The following is a 14,277-nucleotide window of genomic DNA, read 5'->3' as shown; positions in this document are numbered from 1 at the left end:
CAACCAGTTATGGGCAGAGCCATATTCCACTCATTCAAATGTCATTTTCTTTTCCTTGTTCAAGATGTTTGAGTTGATTGCGGTGCAAAAGATCAAACTTAAAATCAGAATATCAATTTAGTAGAGAAACGTGAGGAAATGTAGGTAATTGAACAAACTTATGAAGGACCACGAAAAGTGCAAAGTAATAAGGAAAGTAATTATCGAGTAGCAAATAACAGAAACAATTAAAACTATTAACTTTTAAAAGTTTTAAATGTAGTTTGAAGACCATAACAGTAGTCCCGTTCTAAAAGAGTGTGGGGGATATTTTGAAAAATCAAATAGAAAAATTGTAATTTTCTTTAAAAAAAAGATTCATACTCAATCTACAGGGTTTACTAGAGGACATGACTGCACTGCGGGCATTAAGACACAATCAAGTATTGTACAAAAGGCAGTGTGTTTTCTAAAACATCTCACTTTACCCTCTTTTCCATAACATCTTATATTTTCTTCACACTTATAAGGCAAGTGCTACTTTTCGTGTTACCTTTAATGGTTAATTCAGCTGATGAAACATTAAGGTGTGCCATCCCACACTGCCCACTATGAAAGCTCACAGATGGAAAACCTGTAAACCATGGGCAGTCCACATCTCATAAATATAGTACTCAGGCAACTGTTTGCATGTGACATGCTTCCCTCTCCATTTAAGGTCATCCAATAAAGAAATACCACGTCTTTATTTTCACCAGAGGCATGCGTCTTCATGTACTGTTAACAGTGGTACACTACTGGGGCGGCAGATAGCCTGGCGGGTAGGAGTGTTGGGCCAGTAACCAGAAGGTTGCTGGATCGAATCCCGGAGCTAACAAGGTAAAATCTGTCGTTCTACCCCTAGGCAGAGCAGTTAACCCACTGTTTCCCGTGCGCCGTCAATGTCGATTAAGGCAGCCCCCCACACCTCTCTGATTCAGAGGGGTTGGGTTAAATGTGGAAGACACATTTCAGTTGAATGCATTCAGTTGTACAACTGACTAGGTATCCCACTATAGGGATGTGTCATTTGACATTAGGTCCCAAAATGGCACCCTTTTTCCTATACAATACAGTACACTACTTTGACAAGAGCCCCATGGGCTCTGGAGCCTGTGTATACTACTGTCCAACTTCATCATCAGTCAACCAGAAGCTAACTGTCTGACCTCGACTTCATCAGTCAACCAGAACCCCATCACTAGAAGCTGACCATCTGACCTCGACTTCATCAGTCAACCAGAACCCCATCACTAGAAGCTGACCGTCTGACCTCGACTTCATCAGTCAACCAGAACCCCATCACTAGAAGCTGACCATCTGACCTCGACTTCATCAGTCAACCAGAACCCCATCACTAGAAGCTGACCGTCTGACCTCGACTACATCAGTCAACCAGAACCCCATCACTAGAAGCTGACCATCTGACCTCGACTTCATCAGTCAACCAGAACCCCATCACTAGAAGCTGACCGTCTGACCTCGACTACATCAGTCAACCAGAACCCCATCACTAGAAGCTGACCGTCTGACCTCGACTTCATCAGTCAACCAGAACCCCATCACTAGAAGCTGACCGTCTGACCTCGACTTCATCAGTCAACCAGAACCCCATCACTAGAAGCTGACCATCTGACCTCGACTTCATCAGTCAACCAGAACCCCATCACTAGAAGCTGACCGTCTGACCTCGACTACGTCAGTCAACCAGAACCCCATCACCAGAAGCTGACCGTCTGACCTCGACTACGTCAGTCAACCAGAACCCCATCACTAGAAGCTGACCGTCTGACCTCGACTACATCAGTCAACCAGAACCCCATCACTAGAAAACAATGTTGACTATGCAAATCGATCCATATCAGAATGGCATCACTCTGAGTGAAAACTCGAAAAGAGAAGAGGAAATATAGAAAAAAAAGGAGGACCGCAGCGATTAATGTCTCTCTCTGCCAAATCCACTCGTTCTGTGTGTTCCAATCAGAGTGGAAGAGACTTCGAACTGGGACATATCACAATCCCAGCTCAGTAGTGTTGTGTCTCATGGGTATTAACTTACAAAGCCCATTATGCTAGAGAAACAAAGAAGCGCACGCAGAATGACAGAAAACTCTGCAAATCCAAGCAGAGGGCTTAATCTCCCAAAGATATGCATCATCAGAACAAATCCCAACGTGTCCCCAGATTAAGTTCATGTGTGCATGTGGCTGTGCACCATGAAAAACAGATGTGCCATTGTCATATCATAACTTCTTTACACAGATATGGCAGATTCAGCAGTGAACACAGAAATGCTGACGCGCACACATACACACAAAATGTGAAACACCGGATGCATATAAATGCATGTTTACATTAGCAATAGGGTGCTTAAGCAAAAACTCAAATTACACCCACATATTTTTATTTAACCTTTATTTAACCAGGCAAGTCAGTTAAGAACAAATTCTTATTTTCAATGACGGCCTAGGAACAGTGGGTTAACTGCCTGTTCAGGGGCAGAACAACAGATTTGGACCTTGTCAGCTCGGGGGTTTGAACTCGCAACCTTCCGGTTACTAGTCACACGCTCTAACCACTAGGCTACCCTGCTGCCCTATCATGCATGTACACAGAAATACCATTAACAATGCCATAATCGTGCATAACTACACAAGGACTTTTACTACAACACACATTAACACCCTACGATAAGACAACATCATCTTGGTCATGATGCAAGTCTAGCTGCAGATAGGAAGCAAGGAAGTAAACATCTCTGTTGAAATGTTTGAAATCTGGCCGCAATCTCCTTCACACCCACCTAGTGTGCGTCCCACATTTTGCACCCTATTCCAGGTGTGGTGCACTACTTTTGACCAGGGCCCATATGACTCTGGTCAAAAGTAGTGCACTATATTAGGTGGTAAGGTATCATTTGGGAGGCAGGCCTAGTCAACACCTCTCTGTTTGGAGAGAATATCCGCAGCCCACCAGAGGCAGGCCTTTTCAAAGCTACGTTGCTCTGAGTTGCTTCCTAACCTTGTTCACTGTCACTCAGATGATCTAGTTTACTTAGCTGCCTTCCAGATATCCAGAACAGAAGCACTCTGGCTGACCACAGTGAGTGGGGAGAGAAACACATGCACACTCAATTTTAATTCAATTTAAGGGGCTTTATTGGCATGGGAAACAAGTTTACATTGCCAAAGCAAGTGAAATAAATGATAAAACAATTTACAGTAAACATTACACAGTTAAGAATAAAGACATTTCAAATGTGATATTGTCTATATACAGTGTTGTGCAAATTATGTGCAAATAGTTCAAGTACAAAAGGGAAACTAAATAAAACATACACTCTCTCTGCATCTTTTGCACACACACACACACACACACACCCCATCTCATTCTCTCTCATACCCACCCACACACAGCGTTTTTATACTAGTGCATTAACTACTGTAAATATAATACCTGTGACCATCTAATGTTGAAGTGAGCAAATTCCTGTGCTATCCATCTTGATTAGACATTTTTGAATTCTATTTCAATAGAGATTGCTCTCTTTCTCTCCTGCTGTTAACTTATAGCACATCACGACACATACACTGGAAAACCATTCGTTATTTTGTTTTATAAAATCCTCATTGATAGCACATTGTTATGTGCCTACACTTGGCGTTTTTTGAATTTTAAAAGAAAATGTCGCCTGAGAACACTGAGAAAATCGTATTGTCAGGTTGTAAGACCTTGAGGTAACACTGAGAAAATCATATTGTCAGGTTGTAAGACCTTGAGGTAACACTGAATGTCTGTCTGCTGTGAGATGAAAAAACATTGGCCACAGTATCACAAGCTGTGCTTTCTTTTCCAAAAGACTTCTGAGATTGAATCCAGAGCAGAAGTCCTCACCCCAAGGCACACATTGTGCTGTAGTCTAAGCCTCCATATGTCAAGACCATGTCTATATATGACAGCTTAACGATGGTCAGAGCTGGCCAGACCCTGGGCAGGGTAAATGTTGCAGGAGACAAAGAAAACTCTTTTAGAGACAGAAAGAGATGGAGGGAAACAGGGGAAAGAGAAAGTGAAAGAGACAGAAACAGAGACGACCAAAGGGTCTGTCTAAAGACCTGATCTACAGTATACAGTAAAGCTGTACAAAAGACTATTTCTAGCCTGAAAGATGGAAAAAAATCACTGTATCTGTCGAGTTGGTCAACCGCACAGGGCCCCAACATTGCACAGTGCAATGTTATTACTTTATAGACGCAATCAATTGGCTAGTACTCCAGAATTCCCTCAATTGCGATGAGGGATGAGTAATAATTTGGATGAAGGATGCGGGTGATTGGATGGGGAAATGTAGGCTGGGTGAGTTGAGGAAAGGGATGCTGTTTCTTTAATGTGGCAGTCAGCAATAAAGATCCTCCCCGCCCCGGTTTGGGTAAAAAGATGAGGGATGGGGCTTGAGCAATGTAACCACTCAAATTCATAGAGAGAGTGCTATGGATACAAGGACTGACATCCATGATATCAAAATTATAGTTTTAAATGTGTTTTTGAAGCTGTGTTTGTTTACAAAAAAGGGTATATTTGGCTTCTGATAGGGTAGGACAGCTACACTGAGTTCGTGAGACGACCAATGCTATCGGTTATCCGTGTGAGCGGTCGACCAATACTATCGGTTATCCGTGTGAGCGGTCGACCAATACTATCGGTTATCCGTGTGAGCGGTCGACTTGTAGTGATGGGAAGTTCGGCTCTTTTTACTGACTCATTCAGTCAAAAGAACAAATATTTCAACAAATTTGCTTCATTTATTTCAGTAATGTCCAGAGCACCCTACCAGAGAACGATGAAAAAAAAAATGAAAAAAAGATTCTACAAGCCTCTCATTCACCATAGGGGGCTTATTGGAACTGTGTATTGTAACTGAGACTTATAAAAGTGTGCTTCAAACAATGTTATTTTGTGATTGCTAAGCATACAAATAAGATATGTTGTTTATTTGAAACAAGGTCTGGTTGCCAATCTCTTAGTTGTGGCTGCTACCGGACCAGATAGTGAACGACTCTTGGCGTAATGATTGACTGCCGCGAGGGAGAGATTAGCATAGTATTGTTCGCGAACTGCAGCATCCCCCAATGTTTAGGTATGTTTTGAAAGTTTCAGAATGTTAATGTATGTTTTGAAAGTTTCCGAATGTTAATGTATGTTTTGAAAGTTTCAGAATGTCTAGGTATGTTTTGAAAGTTTCAGAATGTCTAGGTATGTTTTGAATATTTCAGGATGTTAAGGTATGTTTTGATTCTACAAAGCTCTGTCCATCAATTGCATTCTATAATCGAATCAAATCAATTGACCAATATTGGCCACATACACATGGTTAGCAGATGTTAATGCGAGTGTAGAGAAATGCTTGTGCTTCTAGTTCCGACAGTGCAGTAATATCTAACAAGTAATCTAACATTTCCACAACAACTACCTAATACACACAAATCTAAACGGATGGAATAATATGTACATATAAATATATGGATGAGCGATGACCGAGCGGCATAGGCAAGATGCAATAGATGGTATAAAATACAGTATATACATATAAAATGAGTAATGTAAGGCATGTAAACATTATTAAAGTTGCATTATTTAAAGTGACTAGTGATCCATTTATTAAAGTGGCCAATATTTCGAGTCTATGTGGGCAGCAGGCGCTCTGTGTTAGGGATGGCTGTTTAACAGTCTGATGGGCTTGAGATAGAAGCTGTTTTTCAGTCTCTTGGTCCCAGCTTTGCCTCACCTGTACTGACCTCGCCTTCTGGATGGTAGCGGGGTGAACAGGCAGTAGCTCGGGTGGTTGATGTTCTTGATGATGTTTTTGGCTACTATTATATTTACAGGTAGTTTGTTTGCCCCCGGTGATGCGGCAGTTGCCGTACCAAGCGGTGATACAGCCCGACAGGATGCTCTCAGCTGTGCACCTGTAAAAGTTTGTGAGGGTTTTAGTTGACACATTTCTTCAGCCTCCTGAGGTTGAATAGATGCTTTTGCGCCTTCTTCACCACACTGTCTGTGTGGGTGGACCATTTCTGTTTGTCCGTGATATGTATGCCGAGGAACTTAAAACTTTACACCTTCTCCACTGCTGTCACGTCAATTTGGATAGGGGGGTGCTCCCTCTGCTGTTTCCTGACGTCCACGAGCATCTCCTTTGTTTTGTTGACATTGAGTGAGAGGTTGTTTTCCTGACACCACACTCAGAGTACCCTCACCTCCTCCCTGTAGGCCGTCTCATCGTTGTTGGTAATCAAGCCCACAACTGTTTTGTCGTCTGCAAACTTGATGATTGAGTTGGAGGCGTGCATGGGGAAGCAGTCATGGGTGAACAGGGAATACAGGAGGGGGCTGAGCACGCACCCTTGCATTTATGAATTGCATTTATTCTTGTACCATGCGAACATGTATTTTTATTCTCTATGCTACCTGCAGAGTGATACTTTCTGCACGCACATTAGGGCTGGGCGATATGGCCAAAATATCATAGCACGGTATTTTTTCAACTTTTGACAGTGTGACAGGATTATATGTTTTTGATTAATAAAAGTTCTAAATTTGCTTAAGGAGTAGTGGTGGCAACACATACATTCTAAGTTATTTTAATGGGTCTTTCTAAAAAACATTAACTATATATTTTCATATATACACACTGCTCTTGCTAGTATCGCCGCTCTTTACTAAACTTTACGTATCGGCCTCAAGGCCTTCGTCAGATCTTTGAGGCCAATATGTAAAGCTTAAGAGAGAGCCTTGATACTAGACAAAGCAGTGTCCAGGTTTCTTATCTTTTTCAACTGTTACCATGCACCTGCAACAAAGATAGCTCAGATGTGTGACAGCCTTTTGAATACAGTGATGTTTGACATGACAACAAATGAAAATGCCAAGGATGAGTGATTTTGACAGGTTAGGAACCAAAGTGTTGGTCAGTGTTTCCTACGGGACCCTAATCTTTGGCTACATTCAAAGTTATCTTTGCTACCTCATGTAGCTAACATATTCATGCTTCGCCTATTCCTCTTTGATTTAGAAGATACTGTTGTACAAACACGCTGATTTAAGCCTACAACATCACTGGTAGCTACGTTTGCTCTGACTCCGTACAAATTTTAGCTAGCTAGACAGCTAACTAGTGATTAGCAGCTAACATGATTTAGCCACAACTTGCTAAGAAAAGACAAACTAGCAGTTTGCAGATATAAGAACGCTTGTGCATTTATAATAGAAGCAAAAAGTAAACAGCATTGTTAACAACATTGTTGCATGACCATGTAGACTGAACGCAAGTGTCTATTGGTTGAGCAACAAATGTGCTCACTCCTTCAGTGACGGGCGGTGCCAGGTCTGTGTGGAAAGCGGCACGGAGAGAGAGAGAGCGGAGAGGGATGACAAGTAGAGGATTTAACTATAAAAATGGACGTTACACACAGCGTATCATATTTAAACCAAACATTCAAATACCGTTATAGAAGATAAAGTAAAATCTCAAACCGGTTTGTGCATCAATATCGGTATATAGTAAAATACAGTATATCGCCCAGCCCTAACGCACATGATAGACTGTTTGTCGGAGCACGCCTCTGGAGCAGATGAGCCGGGGGGGCGCGAATTCAATCCTGCTGAAGAATTCATTGCGGCCAGCAGGTCAAACAAACGACTAAAATGAATGAGTCACTCTAAAAAACAAATAATGACTCTCAAGTCATTCAAAAACAACAAATCGTTTGCAAACTGCACAGCACTATTGACTTGCCATCTTTAGGTGGTGTGATGGAGTCTGTTAGTTGGGCATTGATGGATTCTTATCTGTAATCTGTAATAAGAGTCATTGGTCATGTAGGATGCCCTTACGGTCAGCAGGAACAATCAAGTAAATTCATGATATTATAGACTCAGAAGGAGAAATACATTGCCCTGCTGAAGAAAAACGGTACCATGCCAGACAAGAAGAAACACCATGAGATCTAGGTTCTGGTGTGTAGCGTTCTATGCTGAGACAACCCCTGCAATTCTCGCAAGGTTTTTTATATTTGTATATATCTTAGAAACTTCAGGAGTCCATCTCCATCTTCTTCTTTACCACACAGTGCACACACCATGACTCCTGTCTATGCCTCTAAAAACTCGGAATTATGGTAATGCTATTCAGACTTTCTGCTGCATCTGCGTCACAAGCAGTGCCGTAGCGGTCAGGCCAGAGAGCACTGGAGTTGGAGCTGGAGGCCATTATTTGGCCAGCAGTCTCCAGAGGTAAGCAGAGGCCAAGGCAGCCGTGACTCTCACAGCACCAGGCTATCATAGGCACAAGGCTCTGGCCTTAGTACCAGATGATTACCAGCCTAACAGCAGGCCTCCTACTTTATCTAGCCACTTTACCAATTTCCAAAGGAACTTATGGATGTAGGTGTGTATGGAGAGGGGGAGATAGTTTGGGGGTGGTAGCAGTGTGTGTGTGGAGAGGGGGAAACAGTGTGTGTACCAGGTGGAACTATGAACCCACCACTACCATCCCAGATAGTGCAACTAATGCATTATTCAGAAGCTTCAAATGTGAAACTTTGGGCAGTTTTGTCCCAGGGGCTTTTCTATCTTATAAAACTATCGTACTACCACTGGTAACAGCTAGCAAACATGTGATTTGCATGGGCAGTGGGACTCTCTAATCAATACATGGCTCTAAGGAAGTGTGTTACAGTTTACTAATTTTACAAAATGTGTACCCTCACTGAGCATTATTTGGTGTAAACTCACAATATTTAGGGAATGATTTTTATGTGCCTGAATCCAGACAGTGGGATACAAATAAATCAGTGGAACTTGCGATTACTTTCATCAGTAAAGGAAACAGACTTTTGATTTATTTACCTAACCTGAAAATAAATAGGCTATTCATATCGAACATATATCAAATGTATTTATAAAGCCCTTTTTACATCAGCAGATGTCACAAAGTGCTATACAGAAACTCAGCCTAAAACCCCAAAAACAGCAAGCAACGCAGATGTAGAAGCTGCTATTTACCATATACTGACTTTTTATGACACCTAGATACCGGAAAGCACCTTTATCCTTATCCTCCTTTATCATTAACAGTTACAGATGGAAATAGCAGTAAAGTGAGACAAGCAAATCATCAATGTTCAGTCTTTTGCTCTGTGACAAAGGCCAAATGTCCTCCACAAAAGCTAAATTGCCAAGGAAACACTGAGCCTGGTGATAATCATAGGAAATGAATGACATCCTACTATGACAAAAAAAAATGCAAAATCATGGTATTTTGTTGATGCTTTCAACATCATTATAGCACTTACGAGCATTGGCCGAATGCCAAGGCACTTCAGAGAGATTCACAGAATCTTGGTAAAACGGTCTAAATGCTACTAGTGAATTTTACGTTTGCACCATTACATTACTACATTACAATTATGTTCTGACTGAAAATTCAGCACGTTGTAAAAACTATGGGGGGTATCAATGTAAATTGAGTATGACCAATTATGTGTTTTATTTGTTTATATGTCAATGGAAATTAAATAACTGTTTTTTTTAAGTAATTAAAAAAAAATAGGACATACTTGAAAATGTTGATTTCAAAACACACATTTGAGGAATCACCCACAAGTTATAGAAAATGTTAACTTAAACAACCGCAAGAAGGGGCGTACTGCTAGAAACCATTTCAAGTTCCGGATCATACAGTACACTGCACAGTATCAGTTGAAACGGTTTTGTAGCCAAACTGACCTCCTTGCACCTGAGTCACTTTAAAGAAATACACTGAGTCCCATCACCAAATCTAATTTTAGGGACACTCATTGTTAATGATCACTTTCAGTCTGCCTCTGTGTTGCCAAGTCCTTTAGGCAACACCAGATGAGAACAGATCTTAAACCATCTTCTATCCACAGTAAATAAAAGAACATTGAAAACTTATTAAACCATCTTGCAACACAGAAAATGCCCTGTGAAATAGACTATTGCCCAGTTTGAAATCGACCCCTCACCTCTACACCCAAAGCACGTATGTAGATTTGAAAGTATTGGATAGATGTAGGCTAGCTAATAATAATGTAGCTCCGTTTTTGGTCTTCGATTTGCTACGGCTAAAATACATTTTCTTCACCATATTGTTTTGCCTATCCAATCCTTCTAGATCAAGTACATAGAGGCCTGGTGGGCTATAGGGATTTGGTTAAAAGGTTATGGATACGTTTAAGGTTCTGGGTTATTTGTTGGCATGTCAGTCACGTCCCTTTTAGTCACACCCCATCTGTGTCAGTTTCCGCCAAACAACCCAGAAGAGATAGTCACCACAACCTCCTGGCAGACGAGCCTGGTTCCTGGGGCAGCAGGTGTTCGACTGTAACCCGGAGAGTGTGAATGAGCCACCCACCCACCCCCTGGTCCCGGGCCAAAGACACAGGAGCAGGTGTGGAGCAGAGTGGAGCACTGCAGATGAACTAAGGAACACACGGAGCCCAGATCAATTAAACAGCCTGATAGTCCGGGATTCATAAAGCCTCTCTCGTTTGTAACCCCTATTTGTCATCTTTACAACCCCTTCCATCCATCTCCCCCTCCTCCCTCGGCTGAGGTTTATACCCAGGATCGGTAAACAGAAATCAATGACCCAAAACGGTGGACTGCTTCATATTAACGATTTATCGGAGGGTTGGGGGGTACCTAGAATTGGCTAAGAGGTTGCCCCAAGAGCCCCCTGATATGCATTCAGTGGAGGTTCACATATCACCATAAATCCATAACGTATTCAGTTGGGAGATCTGGGTTACTAGCGCATAAACCCTTTAATGTGCATACTGCTTACAACAGACCTGGTCTATATGGGATTATAAACTGAGTGGTTTGAGTCCTGAATGCTGATTGGCTAAAAGCTGTGGTATATCAGACAATATGCCATGGGTATGAAAAAACATTTATTTTTACTACTCTAATTATGTTTGTAACCAGTTTATAATAGCAATAAGGCACCTCGGGTTTGTGATATATGGCCAATATACCACGGCTAAGGGCTGTATCCAGGCACTCCGTGTTGCGTCTTGCGTAAAAACACCCCTTCGCTGTGGTATATTACCCATATACCACACCCCCTCGTGCCTTATTGCTTAAATATACCACGGCTGTCAGCATTCAGGCCTCGATCCACCCAGTTTATAATGTCTGATATACCTTATTGGTTAAATATGAGCATGACCAGGTTTAATAGATGTCATAGACAACATTCATTTGGGAGCCTATGGCTCTAATAGACACAAATGTTCCACCCTCGTCCTATAGTGTTACCGCGGGGAATGTCTAAAATTGATGCTCCGCCAAGGTCAATATGGGTTCAAGCACAATCCCAGGCGGCTTTCAGAGTCTGCTAATTCTTGTTGTGGATCACAATCCTAATTGGATAATTACACTCATTGATTGGATGGTGAAAGAAAGAGGCCCTCCCCTGTCGCTCGGTTTCCCCGACCTATTAGATTAGAGTCTAGTAGTGAGAACTAGCAACCTCCCAAAACTCTCAAGAATTTAACTTGGACACTTCTGACCTCCAGCAAGGTCAGACAGCAATAACCAGGTGTAAAAAGTACACAGGCTAGCCAACCCCCCTGGTCACAAATCAGATTTATTGGGAGTAGGCAATATTTTATTCTGATCCTCCCCCTTGGTAGTAGACTGTTTTCATTCTGGTCTATATTAACAGTATTGCACTTTTCCTGTAGCCTACTTTTGGCCAGCTAATAGCTTAACCACCGATCAAGAAACATTATGGACTAAATGTTCAAATCCTGTTGCTGCAGGATCATTTTGCTGTGACAATATAGGTTAGGTTTTTAATTCAAAACAAAAAAATATATATATTTTTGGATATATCTGTCATCTACCCGAAGGGAAATGCAAAACATTGCGAATTAGGTTAAACCCATCATCAGTCTGAATGACCAACTCTAGAGGGGTTGAGACCAGACCTCTCCTTAGAATGCAGTACTTTTCTGAAGGATATGCAAGCACATTCATGGAACAATGGAATACAGATTATCAAAGGATTAAATCACTGACTTATTGATTTCTAACCATCTGGAGTTATACAGCATAAGTTTGGCATAATGTACACTTGGCAAAAGAAAGGCAAAAATGTCATATGGACGTATAAAGAAAGGCATGACTGAATAGGCCCACATAAAACCTCATCTAATGTATGCTATAGAAGACATATGATACAACCTAAGAAAAATTGTTGTCACCGATTTGGGTGAAATGTCCAACAAAGAACCTCAGAAGGCAAATAACTGGAGATGGAACATTTCATGTGTAAAACAGCACATCACATTATACCTGGAGGTATTGATGATGATAATAATAAATACAAACATATTAATATTATTATTAGTAGTAGTAGTAGTAGTATTAACAACTAATTGAGCCTTAAAACGTGAAGTGAATATGCCGCTTTGACAGGTAGCCTTGATGTGGACATTCAATGTTCAGCCTAACGCACACGTCCAACTTCCATGCACACAGGAGTCTGCGCATCAAGTGTCAACTCCAGTCGTTTTCAGAATGTGTGAAACTCGCCTCCTCCCAACAATGCCAATGCATTATAATTTCTAAAGAATATCCCATATGCAGTGAACTGAGAGTCGCTCCATACAGTGTTTTATTTCGTTCTCTCCCTTTACCTATCGTTGCGCAAATAAATAAATAAAATGTGCAGTGCGTGTCCCATTGAGTCCATCTGAATCGATTACATTGGGTTTGCAGTCAAAATAGTATCAATCTATTCAATAATCGAATGCATAGGCTACTGCAAGACGCGGCTACTATACTATAGTGATGTGTTTTCAATAGCCTACCTCAATTCCTTAATAAGTAGCCTGGCATTTTAAGTTTTTTATTTTTATTAGACTTTCATTCCCTGAACTCAGTGACCAATAATAGATCTCCAGACCAAATACACATATTGCGCAACCCAGTATGCCTTTCTTTTTTAATTCATATCATTTAAAATATATTCTGACATAATTAGATTTAAAACAAGCTGCAAACACGTTCACTGTGAACCGATGATTTACATAATGCACGAGATGGACAGAACATTGCGTACGGTCAATAGTTATTTAACTTAAGATATCTATCCGCCTTCATCAGTGTAGTGATGCAAAATGGCAACAAGTTCGATCTTCGATTTAGCCTAATTGCATCGTTAATCGCCCATCACTAATGAGAGCATATCCATGAGAACTGGCAAGGCATTCTCCCGTCGGTTGCCATACAAAACTCTCCAGTTTTCAATTCTATTTCCTCTCATTTCCCTTGAACTACGATATTGAAGAGGGAAACGAGCGCGGAAAGAAGTCGCTCATACAACCGGTTTATACATGTCCAAATAAATGCAAAAGTAGGCTAAACAATGTGCTCGTACCTTTTTACGTGGGAGAATGTCAAAGACTCGGGTAGCAAGTTGGAGAGACTGGTCCTGTCTATCGTTTTTTCCCAAATGTATGATCCTCTTTGAGCAGCAGCAGCAGAAGCAGCAACGGCGGCGGACAGTCTGAAGCGCAGCTACACTCATCCACCCTGCCACCACGCTTTTATCGGGGTCTTCTTTTTGACAGGACAGAAACACACTGCATGGAAAGCCCCTTGTGGTGATGGAGAGAATTATAAATGAAAGAGAGGGAGAGAGCGTTGAGCGTAGTGAGATTAAGCCTTGCTGCAATATATAAACCAGCCTTTTTTACAACTGCCACCAGTTTGGAGCTAAAACATTTACAACAAAGACATATTGACCTAGTAAAATAAATAGTGTAAATATATATATATATATATATATTACACTATTTATTTTACTAGGTCAATATGTCTTTGTTGTAAATGTTCGGGAAGTATTTAGACCCCTTGACTTTATGTTACAGCCTTATTCTAAAATGGATTCAATCATTTTTTCCCCTCATCAATCTACACACAATGGCAAAGCAAACACACACACACACACACTTTTATTGTATTAAAAATAAAACAAATATCAAATTGAAATAACTATTCAGACCCTTTACTAAGTACTTTGTTGAAGCACCTTTGGCAGTGATTACAGCCTTGAGTCTTCTTGGGTATGATGCTACAAGCTTGTCACACCTGAATTTGGGTTTCTTCTCTGCAGATCCTCTTAAGCTCTGTCAGGTTGGATGGGGAGAGTCCCTGCACAGCTAT

The 14,277-nt window shown here is 41.2% G+C and overlaps 1 protein-coding gene across 2 annotated transcripts in view; it reads right to left on the bottom strand.

Annotated features, from left to right (window-relative positions):
• Window positions 1-13,606, bottom strand: part of LOC124026231 (cadherin-22-like) — a 339,307-nt gene extending 325,701 nt beyond the window's left edge. For both annotated transcript variants that reach the window (XM_046339344.1, XM_046339352.1), the window contains exon 1: window positions 13,490-13,606. The gene's annotated coding sequence lies outside the window, so the exon portion shown is untranslated. The remainder of the gene's footprint in view (window positions 1-13,489) is intronic.
• Between the last annotated feature and the right edge of the window lie 671 nt (window positions 13,607-14,277).

Source organism: Oncorhynchus gorbuscha, linkage group LG03, assembly GCF_021184085.1.
Source record: "Oncorhynchus gorbuscha isolate QuinsamMale2020 ecotype Even-year linkage group LG03, OgorEven_v1.0, whole genome shotgun sequence".
Taxonomy (NCBI): domain Eukaryota; kingdom Metazoa; phylum Chordata; class Actinopteri; order Salmoniformes; family Salmonidae; genus Oncorhynchus; species Oncorhynchus gorbuscha.
Note: the sequence above shows the minus strand (reverse complement) of the source record. Positions and strands in the feature narration are given on the sequence as shown.